This window comes from Coenobita brevimanus, chromosome 70 (genome assembly GCF_032717465.1).
Source record: "Coenobita brevimanus isolate Jiangsu-jjx chromosome 70, ASM3271746v2, whole genome shotgun sequence".
NCBI lineage: Eukaryota > Metazoa > Arthropoda > Malacostraca > Decapoda > Coenobitidae > Coenobita > Coenobita brevimanus.
In genome coordinates, this window is record NC_137023.1 from 19,600,187 (window position 1) to 19,616,573 (window position 16,387).

A 16,387-nucleotide genomic window follows, 5' to 3' on the forward strand; every position below is an offset into this window, starting at 1 on the left:
AATTACACAATTATGTATACTGAGTTTTTCTTATTACAGAGAGGAACTAAAGGGTATCATGCATTGAGAAGCAAAACTACACAAAAAGAAAAGTCATGTATATTGAAAAACTTCTATTATGAATAAGGATTATACTTTATAATGAAAATTCACAAGTTTACCATGTTTTACTGAGTCAAATTTAGTCCTTCAGTTCACTGACAATTTTTTTCATACTGTTCGTGCTATCATCAGACGAGGTTCAGCTGAAGGGGAGAAGTGTTGTTATTAAGGCGTTAAGAAAGCCCAGCTCACATTTTCTCTGAAGATTTTCTTTGAACAGCTGAATAAGAAATCAGAAGACTGCAAAACTAAACAAGTGGTGCCAGGCACAACAAACTTCGTCCGACAGCAGATTAGCGCTCTGAAAATCCGTGATCTTACGCTTGACCTTTCAAGGTCACTCAAGGTCGCGGTGCCAAATGAAAGCCCATATGAGACTTCCTATATCTTGAAAATAGTAAATATCTCTATCCTCAACCAGTTTCCAGTTATAGCCCCCTGAATATCCGTGACATTGGGTTTGGTCTATCAAGGTCACTTAAGATCAAACGTCATGGTGCCAATTAAAAAATGATATGGTACTTCCTGTACTGTATGTTGGTAACAGTAAACATCTCTCTATCTTCAACCAGTTTCGAGTTATAGCCCCTTGAATATCCGTGACCTTGAGTTTGACCTTTCAAGGCCACTTAAAGTCAAAGGTCTTGGTGCCAATTAAAAGCCCATATGGGACGTGCTATTTGCTGAAAGTAGTAAATATCTGTCTTTAACTAATTATAGCCCCCTGAATATCTGTGACGTTTAGTCTGATACAGGTTCACTGAAGGTCAAAGGAACTGGTATCAAATGAAAGCCCATATGAGGGTTCCTGTATGCTGATAATAGTAAATATCTCTATCTTCAACCAGTGTCAAGGTATAGCCCTCTGAAAATCCATGACCTTGATATTGACCTTTCATGGTCACTCACTTACCTTCAGAATATAATCACTTCCTCTTGGGACCTGTGCCCACATAACCCGGAATTTTCATGTAGGTCTAATTTCATTCAGCCGCTTTTCCGTAATGTTGCTAACAAACAAAGAAACACAAACTCGACCAAAAACAATACGTTACCGGACTCAGTCCCGAGCGGGGTAATAAAAAACGACGTACTTGGACCACAGGGGTTACATCCTAATTAACCATTATATTGCCGGGAGGACGAAAGACCCCCCCCCCCAAAAAAAAAAAAAATGAATAGGTTTGATGGTTCTTCTTTGTTCTGGTTAAAAATGGCGCGAGAAATTAGTTTAGAAGACAAATTAGGGGAAGGGTAAAAGGAGAGAGGTTGAAGGGAGGAGCTCAGGTAAGCAGAGGGAGAGTGGAAGAGCCAATTACCGAACACAAACTGATGGCTGCAAGGGACCACCACACAAAGATGTGGCAGGGGGACTAAAGTTACACAAAACAAATGCAAAGAGGAAACGAAGACAATGAGGTAACATACATGGGCTAATTCAGCATCCAGGCTGGTGGAGACTGTGAAACATTGGATGTACGTACAGTTACAGTTATCTATCTATCTATATACCTAGGCTGCTTCCCCCAAGGAAAGGGAGGTAGCCGAGACAGGACGACTCACTCCCCATTTACTTATCCATTCAAACGCATTCATTCGCATCTTACCCCCAAAGGCGAGAACGGACAGATCCTCACCGCACCACACCGCACAAGGGTCAACTGCGCAATGCAATCAGTGACATCCGCAGCAGGGCCCGACAGCAGAGCTGGTTTACCCCTACCACATCATAACAGACTCATCCCCTTACCCGCACCTGACCTGAAATAGCTGATCGGACCAAATGCGGAAGAATATCCCCTCAGGGCTGCGTCATCACTTATTCATTCACAATTTCTCTCCATTTATTTCTGTCACGCACAGCCACTCTTCCTTGCTCAACAGACATCCCTCTCGCATCCAGCGCTCTCTTCACACTGTCCATCCATCCTATTCGTGGTCTTCCTCTCAGCCTTACACCTCTCACATCAGATCTAGTTATCTTTTTCACCAATCGCTCATTATCCATTCTCTCCATATGCCCAAACCATCGCAACACCCTCTGCTCAACTCTACCAGCCATCTCCTGAACAACTCCAGTTCTCCTTCGCACTTCATCATTCCGCACCGGATCCATACGCGTCACTCCACACATACTCCTCAGACACCTCATCTCCATTACATTCAAACTCTTCCTCTCTGCTACACCCATGTTACAGCTACATGTGATGTTCTGCAGCAGATGATGGGTCTTACTTATCTAGGTTACTTTGTGACGAAAAAGAGCCATATAACTAACTCATACAATGGGTCTACACTTCCATACCCCTTATCTACGTGGGAATAAAAACCAGGATGTTGTTGTTGTTGTTGTTGTGCTACCCCAGTTTGATCGACCAGCCCCAACAACCACAGGCAACCACCATGATGATGATGGTAATGATGACATTAGATAAGAACAGGAAGTTAAATTTTTCAGTGTGAGATATCTGGTGTACTGTTTTACATCATTCATATTCAGGCTTCATGTAAGGAATCAGTAAGGAATGACAGTCCGTACTCTGGTAATATTTCATACTATCAGCTATAAATTAATTGGTCCATTTTAACTTCGTGGATAATTGTGTCCTTTTGCAGCTTATTTCCCACAGCGTAGTAATAATCAAGGCAATAGTACGGCTCAACATGCATTCTATAGCACTTTTTATTGACTAACGTTATGTGTTCTTGTTACAGATCAGGAATGAAGATGGAGAAAGAGCAATACTGAGCAAAATCAGGGTGAACGGTGTATAATTTTTATCATTAATGTGTCCAATAGTGCGTGTCCAGTTTACAAGTCGAGACCAATTAGTAGCGGGTGAACAAAGACCAACAGAGCGTACAGTATTTAAAAGTTTATCTGGCATCAGATTTCACGATAAATAGCCTGCAAAGGAGGTGGTGCCGGAAGTCTTTAATGAGCGGCGCGTATTGGAGTTGGCAGACACAGCTCGCTAATTAACGACGGAGTGGAGACGCCGTCTCGGGCTTGTATTCATAACATTTCTTTAATTTAACCTTCTCCATTCGATGACACATTATTTCATTCTGTTCTTGCTGTTTCTAGAGACTTATATTCAGCTTTGGAGAGACTTCTCGAAATTAAGAAATTAAATATAACATTAATTTCTCCCTACAGCGCAAGATGTCTCCCAAAAGCCTAATAAAGCCATCTAGAGGCAGGAATCCTATATTAACAGACATGTCATCAGTTAAAAGAAGGAAGCCCTTTTAGTCTGGTGATGAACAGTTCTGTGTTTGCTATCTTTACATGATTTTATTCATCTAAGGATAAAATTATTTCTCAAGCTCAAGGGGTTAGATAAAGCCTTCGGCATCACCTCAACAGAGGCTCTCTTAATCTGAACATAATCATCTGAGGGCAACAAAAGTAAGATACAGCATACGTCATCGGACCGAAGAGGCTGTATAACACTGCTTACCTTCACCCATAAATTTACTAAACACTTCACAGCCCAATCAGAGTGAATAATGAAGTGTATAATTCAATAAAATACATTTCACAAATAGTTACTTGGTCTAGACAATCACAGACACAGGCTATGATCCTTGACGAATACGATCAGTTGACAGGATAAATAGGTCTCTATAACAGAACTATAATCAGAAAGCATTTTATTTTTCGTACCGTCTCAGAATAATACTCATTAGACTGTGAAGTGTTTGTAAGCTGAGTAAATGAAGACAAACGTATATACAAACATTATTATACACAGCATAAGCTTAGAAGGGTATATAAACTCGAAGCGAGATGACAGTCAATTGTTGTCAGAAATCACACTGTTGCAAACTACTTTTTACACGAACATCCATTTCCCTTCGGTTATCAAGTATTTGGTAGCTAATGGAGTGAAGACAAAAATAAGAACAAGCACTCTGATATACGACTTATGCTTAGGAGAGTTAATAAATATGGTGCATGACTTATACCGTACCCAATTTTATAATACTAACAGCGCAGGAGTTCCGGCGGGGCAGATGCCAGAAGTTAGTGGGGTGAGCATTTTTACCTGTCAGATAAGATTGGCGAGCTCTTAAAGTAATTGGACTAGGATTATTCTTAATGTACCAGAACTTTCCACAAGAAGACGTTTTGGGCCATCTAACACTCTCCATATTTGTGTCACCATTTTGTCGCTGCAGTTATTATCTTTACACCCAAGTCCCTATGACTTAACCTCATTATAAGAGAATCCTCTGACGTTAGCTGAAAAAAAAAAAAATAAAATAAAATAAAATACTAGCGTTGTCCAGGCCATGAGAGTATTAACGGTGTAACAGTATTCACAATTCTGAGGTCCAATCATCACTTTCAGCTGAATACAACAGTCTGACGTCAGCTGGAATAAAAGTACGAATGAAGACACGATTCTCAGATAAATGAACATGTGACAATACTGAACATATGCTGCAGCAGAATAAAGGCAAAAGGTAAACCTGCCAGGTATGATAATTAGTCTTCCCAAATGAAAACAAATTATCGTTGCATGATGCTGTTAATTGTTCACAAATTGTACAAATTTATTCAAACCTGTTGTTTTTCTCTAAATCAGACTCAGTATATTTTCGCAGGGACATAGGAACCGGCTAAAGTAGCAACTAAATTCTAGTTTCCCACACACGTTCAAGAAAACGTATCTCAAACTTATTATAAAAAGGGCTTCAACTTCGGCAACAAGGTTCAAAAGCGCCGCACCGTTGGAGATATTGAAAGAGAAACTGCAATTAGTATCAGAGTTGCCGAAGTGCGGGAAGTTGCAGTAGCGCCTCCATAATATTGTTGCACTTAAAGCTGCGGTCTTCATTGGCGTTGCAAATAATCATTAAACATGGGGACATATTCTTACTGGCACTGGATGCTTAGTAGCAGAGTTTTCTTAGCAATATAACATACTTAACTTTCATATGTTTTTATGGCATTATACAGTAATATAATTGACAAATAGATTACCTAACAAACGTGCAAGTGGATGAAAAGGTGCAAGATGCAAAAAATACAAATGGGTACAGCTCACTGAGACGAACGCAATGGTCACCCATGTGTGTACTTCCTATCAGAATTTTAAATTCCACTGCAAAGATGTACGTTAAAAGATATTATCACCTGGTCATCCCCCCCCCTCTATATTTCGCTCTCACTCACTATATATATATATATATATATATATAAATATATATATAGAAATATATAAATATATATATATATATATATCAGCGGTTCCCAACCTGGGAGCCAACATTGACTGGGGGGCCATGGGCCTTATTGGTAATAAAAGATATTATAAGATATTTGGTCTGGGTAAAACCTGACAGAAATCAAGTATGAAATATACCTTACTGTGCTAGTTTAGCCTTAAGTATATTGGGATAATTTCCGTTTTCTGCACAATATCAAATAATAAAAATATATAAATATACGATCTGAGTTATATAGGGGCCATGGAGCTTCTCACAATTTTCTCGGGGTGCCACAGGACCAAAAAGGTTGGGAACCATTGATATATATATATATGTCACGAATCAATTCGCGACATTTCCCTTTTGTGAGAAGCCACGAACTATTAGTGGAAAACTCACTGTGTATTGCTCAGTTAACCGTCTCTCTCTCCATTTCGGAGTATACTTTTCAAAACATTCGTCACTTTCAAAAGTGACCGATTTAATGCACGTCACTAAGTGCTGTACTGAGCGATACTATTATTTTCTTTATCGTTCGCCTCTGCTTGCCTAAACCGTTAGCCACGCCTTCTTCCGGTGGCTTGTGCGTCCTGCCCATACAATGTATTTTGAATTCAGTCAAGTGTTTGTTGTGACGGAGGAAAGTCCTGTGCCAGCAGTGTGAGAGGTCGCTAGCACCCAAGCTCCACTGAGACAGTTAATCCAGTCCTCCCACCCCCCGGGTGATACATAGCATTCATCGACTGGTATTTTCTTTTTGTATAATCCTAGTTTTAAGAGTTTAGTTAAGGTGTTTTTTTTTCTAGGCGTAAGTATTTAGCTTTTGTGTGAGTGAGTGCGTCTCATTGATTTGATTTGAAATGTAACGTTAAATTTATTTTTGTAATCAATAAATTTAACAGTTCTTTTTCTCGAGCTTAATTTAAAGTAAAATCTTGTTTCATTTCTCCAAATTAAGCTTATTTCCCACATAGCTCCTAGCTTGCATACACGTTTTACTATTCATAACTGGTACTTAGACCAGTCTTGTTGTATTAACTTAAAATCCGTTGTGCCACCTAGGGGTTAAGCACCAGCAAGAACCTGATGTTAGTATTAGTTATTTATTGTCAGGGGTGAAGTAACTTTCTCCAGAGGCTAACAATACAGTAACAGCAATTGAGTAATTAGTCTCTGCTGTGTACTGTTGAGAAGGTTTATAAATTCTCGTTCTCAGAGAGTCGTGCGAAGAAGCTGCGTAAAGTAATCATTGCTTGATGTAGCAAGACAATCATTGTCTCTGCTCTTCAATATTATTGAACATTATTATCAATTTAAATAATATTTAAGTATTTATATCAAAATTACCCTGATATTATGGAAAACCCCGTGACAATTGGCGACCTCGCCAGGATATTAACACCTAGCTCTAAAGCTATTCACGAGATAGTGGTCACTCATTCATATTTAGGTATTTTAACATTAAAGTTTATAGGCACAAGCTTACTGGTGTTTACCCTTAATTTAGCAAGTGAATTTTGCTTTATTAATCAATAGAATACTTAACTCTAGTTTATTTTTGGTAACGCCAGACGATTTTATTCGCTCCTGGGAAGTCGCCGTACCCATTGTGTTTATTATTGAGTCTTCCCAGTCATTTACATTTTTGATTTATTCTTTGCCAGTTAACTGGATAAGACTGGTCACCACTAGCTTGTGTCTGTACTCTTTACTTGTGTTTATTAGTATTCGTTGCTAAGCAGTCAGTACTCAATTTCGGTTTTGCTTAATAAATTAGCGCCATGGCTACTACTGTATTTTTACAGGAAGCCAAAGAAATGGGTCTTTCGGACCCAACCGAAATTAAGGAGTATATACTCTCACGGCATAATCAGGAGCAGTAGCGCGAGAATGATGCCTGTGAAGAGCGTAAGATTCAGCGCGAATACGAGCAGGAACAGCGTGAATACGAGCGAGAACAGCGTGAGGAACGTGAAAGAGAGCGTGCATATGAACAAGAGCAGCGTGAGAAGGAGCGTGAACACGAGCAAAAACAACGCGAGCTCGACTTAGAACACGTGCGGGAACAACGTGAATATGAATGTGCCGAACGTGAGGCACGAGAAAAACATGAACTTGAAGTGCTGAAGCTCAAGCGAGATTCCTTGGCTTCAGACACATCTGGTGCAGTTGGTCCAAGCTCCACGAGCGTTCTCCCTGCACATGTCCTGGCAACCCCACGCATCAAGCTTCCTTCATACAAGGAAAGCGAGCGAATTGAGCCATACATAGCTCGTTTTGAGGACATGGCAGACATGTATCAACTGGATGAGGCAGCTAAGCGGATCCAATTTCTTAGTTTATTTGAGGGCCCTGCCCTCGATATTCTCCACAGAATTCGTGGAGACAATCTCACATACGAGATGATGAAAGCTGCACTCATTAAGGCGTATGGTCTCACAGTAGACGACGCCAAAGTTCAGTTCATGCGAGCTCGTCTCCAAGACAAGGAGACAGCTGTTCAGTTTCTTGATCGTCTCACAGCTTATTTAAATGAGTGGATGGAGAAAGATGAAACTCCTTCCACGCGTGAGGGGATAATTGACCTTATGCTGCATACACAGCTAGAGAGGTCGTGGCCTGCTGAGCTCATAGCACAGCTTAAGATCTGCCAGGTGAAAGATGCCAGCCAAATGGCAGAGAAGGCTGATGCATTCTTTACTGCATACGGGTATCAAGCTCGTAAGCAAAACACCTGGAGCAGAAAAGATACTGCCAAGTCTGGGAAGTCGTCTCAGACTGAACCCCAGCAACAAGGCCATTCTCAGAGTAATGGCCAAGGTCCAAAACTGCAGGGGAAGGACCAGGGGCAAAACACTCAGAAACCTGAGTGGAAGAGGTACAACAAGTACCCTAACCAGCAGCAGTATCAGCCACGCAACCGACCGTCGGGACAAACTTTTTCACCACCAGCTCAAAAGAGGCAGGAAGCGAACGCAGCCTTCATTCCTCAGCAGCAGCACGGTGGTCACGTCCCTACCAGTGTGGGTACTTCCCCACAGTTCACTAGTCCCACAGTGACAGTGAACCCCCCTCCACAGATGGCCAATGTTCCATCTCCTTATAATTCACAAGGCACAATGTTTGCCACTTCAATTCAGCAGCCTCATGAGTGGCTAGCTGCTTCCTCAACAGGCCCTCCCACAGGTGACAGTACCTTCCTTGTTCAGCCAGGGTTTGTGGGAGACATTCCTGTGAAGGTCCTGAGAGATAATGGTTCCTCAGGTTGCTCTGTCAAGCAGAGTCTAGTTCGGCCTGAGCAGTATACAGGTCGACAGATCCATGCAAGCCTTATTGATGGATCAGTGAGATTGTTCCCTGAGGCATGTATCCAGGTGGCATCTCCATTTTATACTGGTACGACACTTGCAGTTGTCATGCCAGAGCCTCTATTTGACCTCATCGTTGGAAATATTAATGGAGTCAAGGATAGTTGCTCCAATGACGCTACTCAGACTTCGGCTGCTGCGGTGACACAAGCCATGGCTGAGGCTCCAGACTGTGTCACCCCAGTGATCATCGAATCGCCGCAAGACCTGATGTGTAGCCAACTTGTTGTACAAGAACAACATTCTGACCCGACACTTGCTGCTGTGCGGAACAAACAAAAGGGTCGAGTGATAAAGTATTCACGGGGAGGTCGAGCCAAGTTCCTTCGCAAACAAGGACGGCTCTACCATGAGTCACGAACACCCGAGGGCGAGGTTCGACTGCAGTTTGTCGTCCCCGCCAAGTACCGCCAAGCAGTGTTAGAATGGGGTCATTGTTCAGTCTCAGGAGGTCACATGGGCAAAAGGAAGACCCAGGGCCGTATCCGAGCTGACTTTTTCTGGCCAGGGATGGGACGGGACATAGATAGTTTTGTCTGTTCTTGCAGTGTGTGCCAAAGTATCACCACTAATCAGGGACATGCCCTTCCTGTGCCATTCATAACCACACCTGTAATCTCTGAGTCATTTGAGAGACAGGGTAGTGGTGAAGTGGGTGCAGACCTGACGTCTCGCCCATTGGCCCCACAGGACACATTATGTCCAGGGCTTGTACATACATATTATGTACCGTAAGTTAAGGGGGAAGTTGAGAGGCGACTTGAGGCTATGGAAGACCCGAGTTTGCACAAAGATTCTCAGCTCCCCGATACTAATATAAGTACTGTAAGTTAAGGGGGAAGTTAGAGAGAGAACTCCGCAGAGGCGACTTGAGGCTACTGAAGACCCAAGTTTGCACAAGGATTCTCAGCTCCCCGATACTAATATAAGTACTGTAGGTTAAGGGGGAAGTTCGAGAGAGAACTCTGCAGAGGCGACTTGAGGCTATGGAAGACCCAAGTTTGCACAAGGATCCTCAGCTCCCCGAATACTAATATAAGTACCGTAGGTTAAGGGGGAAGTTCGAGAGAGAACTCCGCAGAGGCGACTTGAGGCTATGGAAGACCCAAGTTTGCACAAGGATTCTCAGCTTCCCGATATTAATATAAGAACTATAGGATAAGGCACAGGTTGAGGACCCGTGTGCAGTTCGAGGCTATGGAAGACCCGAGTTTGCACAAGGATTCTCAACTTGCCGACACTAATCGTGTGCTAAAATTAATGGCGACCTCGAATGTACGTCGTAGCACTGACTGCTAGGCAGAGAGAGTAATTGTAACATGATAAAATTTTGTCTCATTGACACTTTTGATGCTCCACCTCAATTGGTTTTGCAGGTTCAGCAATGGGTGTAGCAGTTTTGCTGTGCGGGCCAGCTGATCGTCTGCTGCAGACTGTCGCCTCTTCTCCTCTGCCTTCGTCGTCGTCTTATTATTATTATTGTGTCATTTTACACATAGGTACAGTCACACTACAACTGTCACACCTACACTGTGTATTACATACATCACACTACACAACAATTAGTTGTCAGTGTAAATGTAGCGGCTTTTCGCTCAGTTTGACCTGAGTACAGGATTTTCACCGTCGTCACGGAGTTTTTCCCTCAAGCTTGCTTCTATTAACGTAAATACGAGTTTCTTTCGCTCACTGGCGACTGCGACTTTCTCCTGTAGCAGGATAGCACACACACCACAGTGTGAATCTTGTGTGAATGACTTAGTATGTGTACATATATATATATATATATATATATATATATATATATATATCCACAAATTTTTTCCCATAAGGAAAAAATTTAATTTTGTATGGGCGTAATGTCACGAATCAATTCGCGACATTTCCCTTTTGTGAGAAGCCACGAACTATTAGTGGAAAACTCACTGTGTATCGCTCAGTTAACCGTTTCTCTCTCCATTTCGGAGTATACTTTTCAAAACATTCGTCACTTTCAAAAGTGACCGATTTAATGCACGTCACTAAGTGCTGTACTGAGCGATACTATTATTTTCTTTATCGTTCGCCTCTGCTTGCCTAAACCGTTAGCCACGCCTTCTTCCGGTGGCTTGTGCGTCCTGCCCATACAATGTATTTTGAATTCAGTCTAGTGTTTGTTGTGACGGAGGAAGGTCCTGTGCCAGCAGTGTGAGAGGTCGCTAGCACCCAAGCTCCACTGAGACAGTTAATCCAGTCCTCCCACCCCCCGGGTGATACATAGCATTCATCGACTGGTATTTTCTTTTTGTATAATCCTAGTTTTAAGAGTTTAGTTAAGGTGTTTTTTTTTCTAGGCGTAAGTATTTAGCTTTTGTGTGAGTGAGTGAGTGCGTCTCATTGATTTGATTTGAAATGTAACGTTAAATTTATTTTTGTAATCAATAAATTTAACAGTTCTTTTTCTCGAGCTTAATGTAAAGTAAAATCTTGTTTCATTTCTCCAAATTAAGCTTATTTCCCACATAGCTCCTAGCTTGCATACACGTTTTACTATTCATAACTGGTACTTAGACCAGTCTTGTTGTATTAACTTAAAATCCGTTGTGCCACCTAGGGGTTAAGCACCAGCAAGAACCTGATGTTAGTATTAGTTATTTATTGTCAGGGGTGAAGTAACTTTCTCCAGAGGCTAACAGTACAGTAACAGCAATTGAGTAATTAGTCTCTGCTGTGTACTGTTGAGAAGGTTTATAAATTCTCGTTCTCAGAGAGTCGTGCGAAGAAGCAGCGTAAAGTAATCATTGCTTGATGTAGCAAGACAATCATTGTCTCTGCTCTTCAATATTATTGAACATTATTATCAATTTAAATAATATTTAAGCATTTATATCAAAATTACCCTGATATTATGGAAAACCCCGTGACAATATATATATATATATATATATATATATATATATATATACAGCTTGACCGACCCCCAAAAAACTCCCACATTTCGACAGGCTGTTCCACTGGCAGAAGTGAAGTGGGAGGGGTGGGACTAGGATCTGTCTAGCCCAATGCCAACCGTCCTCAGTCACCAACATGGCGTAGTCGGGAGCACACCGTGCGTTTGCTGTCGAAGCATTCTTCACAAACACCGTTCTGTGATCGCCATGCAGAGGGCCTTTCGAAGAAGTTTCAGTACTTCACGGAACCAAAACGGTCCAGATCGGAAAACGATCTTGCAGTGGGTTGAGAATTTCAGGGCAACAGGCTTAGCTTGAAAAAGAAAATCACCTGCTCGGCCTAGGAGCACTCATACGCCTGAGAATATTGAAGCATTGAGGCAATCTGTTGTGCAGTCTCCTAGACGTTCTGCATGGAAGCAGGCTTTAGTTGTAGGGATATTCCGGGAAACTGCAAGGAGAATCTGACACAAAGACCTTCACTTCCATCCATATAGAATGATGGTTGTGCAAGAACTCAAGGCGAGAGACTGGATAAGCCGCAGGGAGTTATGCGAGAACATACTGCAACATTTTCCGGAAGATGCTGTTCTCTTGTGCAGTGACGAAGCCCATTTTCAGTTGAGTGGCCCTGCAAATAAACAAAATTTTCGCTGTTGGTCTGAATTCAACACTAGCATGCAACACGAGAGACCGTTGCACGCCGATCAAGTGATTGTGTGATGTGCTGTTGCCGATGTTGGCATCGTGAGTCATTATTTCTTCGAAGACGGTGGTGTAACTGTTACAGTAACTTCTGACCATTACATTGATATGCTCGAAAACTTTCTAAGGCCACAACTCGAACACCTTGAGCTTGAAGAACTCGATGTGTGGTTTCAGCAAGATGGAGCTACGGCACACACAGCTCGATCATTGCAAGTGCTGAGGGAAATGGTTCTGGATCGGGTGATCTCATTGCGGGGCGATGTTGGGTGGCCGGCCCGTTCCCCTGTCCTTGCCCCTCGTGATATTTTTCTGTGGGGCTTCCTTACATCACGAGTGTATACTCATCGACCCCAAACTCTTGAAGCCCTTAAGGTTGCTATGCAGCAGGAGATAGCCGCTGTTCCACCCAACATGACCCGTTGAGCCATGGCAGCCTACAGAAATCGTGTATAGACAATGATGGCCACCATTTGGAGAATATCATATTTAAAACATAATGAATAAAAGCTGTATTGAATGAAGTTTCATGTGTGCAAATAATATTTTGATTAAATTTAACCTTTTTTTTTTCATTTATCTTTGAAATCTGGGAGCTTTTTCTGGGTCACCCTCTCTCTCTCTCTCTCTCTCTCTATATATATATATATATATATATATATATATATATATATATATATATATATATATATATATATATATATATATATATATATATATATATATTGTGTGTGTGTGTTTAGGAAATGCTGTGGGAATGTTGATGTCACTAAAGAACAAGCTAAAAGAAATAAGAAACTTTTACATTTGATGTATTCTTTGTTTAAAGCCAAACCTTTATTATGCTCCGTTGGGAAAGGCAAAATTTAATTATTGGTACTTAAATTAATTCTGACTTACGGTAAGTGCTTCTTTCTTAAGAACAGCAGGAAGTCATATATGATCATTTTCCTGATCAGTATTCTGTCTGTTACTGTACTGTATACATGAATCCCATCTCAACATGCAAAATTTTGATTTCTCCAGCATTCGTTTTCCTTCAAACGATCCCGGTGCAAGATATCCACAACGCAAAGATCACATTCAGTCCCCCAACCATCCACCCATCATCCAACAGAAAAGCGTAGGAACCCGGGGCTTGGCAAGTTGGTCATGATATTTAAGATGAGAGTGACCAGCCTCACTCATCCCTGAGTGGCATTATGTGAGCAATAAACCCCAACCATCCCTAAGATATAAACCTACACAAGCTCAATCCTTTTGGAGCACCTTAATTACCCACTTAACCATCAAGCGCCATAACTTCGTTATATGGTTACCACCCAGTGTATAAATGGTTTCCTAGTGCACAGGAGACCATTTGGCTTGTCACTCTGTGTAGTCACCCATAGGCAGAAGGAGGAGTACAGAATGAAGGAAAGAAAGACAGAAGGGGGAGTGTTCAGTCACCCATAGGCAGAAGAAAGAGGAAAGAATGAAAGAAAGGAAGACAGAAGACGAAGGATGGAAGAAAGGAAAGGACAGACACTCAAAGCAGCACTACATCTGGTGAGTGGATGGTAAGTGCCCCCACCTACCACAAACATAAGTCTACATTATTTTCTTGTGTAAGAAAATTACAGTAGCTTCCTTCCCCTGACCCCTTTTATCATCCTTGGCTGCTGTACGAAACAAAGGACCGCACTGTCTTGAACCTGTCTAATATTTTATGTGAGAAAGCGTGGAATTCGGCGCTGTGTCTGCCGTAAAGTACCGATGATCAAGGCAGTTCCATTAACGACGTTACAGTCCATTCCAATACTGCTTCAATTTCCAGCAGTGGCTGGGTTTGCCTTACCGCAGCAATAACCCTCACGCCGCCCTCCCTGTTTACTGCCTCGCCAAACCTCTCTCCCTGTCACCTCGTTGTCGCGACCACCATACCACCCTTGCTACCCTCCCTGTTTATTACCTTGCCACCTCCCACTCCACCACCACACTCACGCTGCTCTCCCTGTTTACTGTCTCCACTGCCTTATCCTTCTTGCTTAGTATCCCACAATCCTTCTCTACCGCCTTGCTTCCCTGTTTAATGCCTCACCCTTCCTGTTTAATGCCTTACCTTCCTTGTTTACTGTCCCACCCTTCCTGGTTACAGCCTTACCTTTTTTGTTTACTGCCTCTCCCTTCCTGTTTACTGTTTTTACTGTCTTACTTTCGCTGTTTAGTGCCCCATCCTCCCCTTTTACAGCCTCATCCTCGATGTTTACAGCTTTACCTTCCCTCTTTCACCACGTCATTGTGACCATTATCATAACCACACACCCCTCATGTTTCTCCCCCTCCCACCTACCTGTCTGTTGCATCCCCCTCCCTCTTTCCCTCACCACTACCTCAACTCCACACCCGCACCTCCCTCTCCAGGTTTACTGTCTCACCCTTACTCCCTCGCTTCCTCATTCTCGCCACCGCCACCACAATCAATAATTCTCACCACAAACACCATGGTACTGATACAACTTCGCCAATTTTCACCCACGGTGTTATGAGGTCTGGTCTGGCGGCTAAGTTTTAACCACTTCACTGTGATGGCTTATTTCTTGCTACCCCAAAATGACTTTCAGTTCTGGAGTGCTGTGTAGCATGAAGGGGTTAATGCAAGCTATATATAACCAGCCCAACTAGAAATGTCCCTCTTGGCCAGAATAAAACTGTCAGTAGATGGTGAGAACAAAATGAAAAATACATGATGAAGAGATTAAGGTTACGAGTTACTTAGCTGTAAGAAAGAGTGACTTATCATCATCATCCTCGTCATCATCATCATCATCTTCATCATAATTCATCAACAAACTATTTCACTTCTACTCGTGGAGTGATTATATGTAGAGACAGATATTTTATGTCACCTTTGGAGAGTTAAATATAAAAGAGATCGAATTACAGTTTTGTTCAACAGTAATTTCTGCCACTAGAGCTACTAGATAGCTTGCAAATGGCACTTGATAATGGATTCGTCTCATCTTTGTACTAGTACAGGGACGAGGGGCTTCTGGTTCTCTGGTTGGTACCTCCTTCTGTTGAATGAATTTTAAATCAATACAGAGGAAGGATATCTTCTCTCTCACACCCTATGGCTACATATAACCAGGTTAAAGTGTTATCAGTGTTTTACTTAACCCCTTAACCGCGGGGCATCACTTTTGTGACGCTCAGGCGCAATGGATCATACCGCGGGGCATCACTTTTATGATTCTGTGTTATTTTGAATTCTCCCGGGCTTTCAAGTGGTGGCTTGTATCATCTATCAGTACTGCCAGTGTCCAACAATAGTCAGCATTGCTAATGTCATCTGTACTCCCATCCATTGTTGACAATTTAGCTATTTATCCCCATTCTTGACTCCCCTCCCTACCTCCCCTCCATTACCCTCTCCTCTCGCCTGCCCGGCCACGCTGCGCTAAGCAAATTTTCCCCGGAATTTTCCACTGATTTCATCCATTGAAATAAGGCCTAGGTCCTATTCTTATACAAAATAATATATACCAAAAAAAAAAAAAAAGGTAACTGATAGTGCCATACACCTGGAGTTAGTTAATTATCACCTGGCAACACCCCACGTGCACTTGTTCGCTAATATCCACTGGTAATTTCCCCTTGAAATATGCTGTATAATCTATTCTCGTAATAAAAAATATATAAGAAAGGAACGGAGAAGCCTATGTGATATTTACATTCACCTGGAACTACCTAATTTCCTGCCAATCATTTTACAGCATATAAATTAGCAGCTGTCACCTCGCTGACATTGTCAACCCTTGGCGGCCCCATATCCACCTCATCATTTAGTTCAGTGTTGTTTCTTGAGATGAAAGCACGTAGCACTCACGCCCCTCCATTTCTGCTGCTTCTAGAGGGCCCTGTGACCTCTACCCCTACTAAACCTTGTGTGGGAAGGGGTAAAGGACTATATGACACTACTGTGGAGCGTGAACTGGCTAATTTATCCATGATAATGATGGACAGTGACTACAATCTTTCTGGTGAATCGTGTGATGAGCCAGTGGAGGAAATGGTGATACA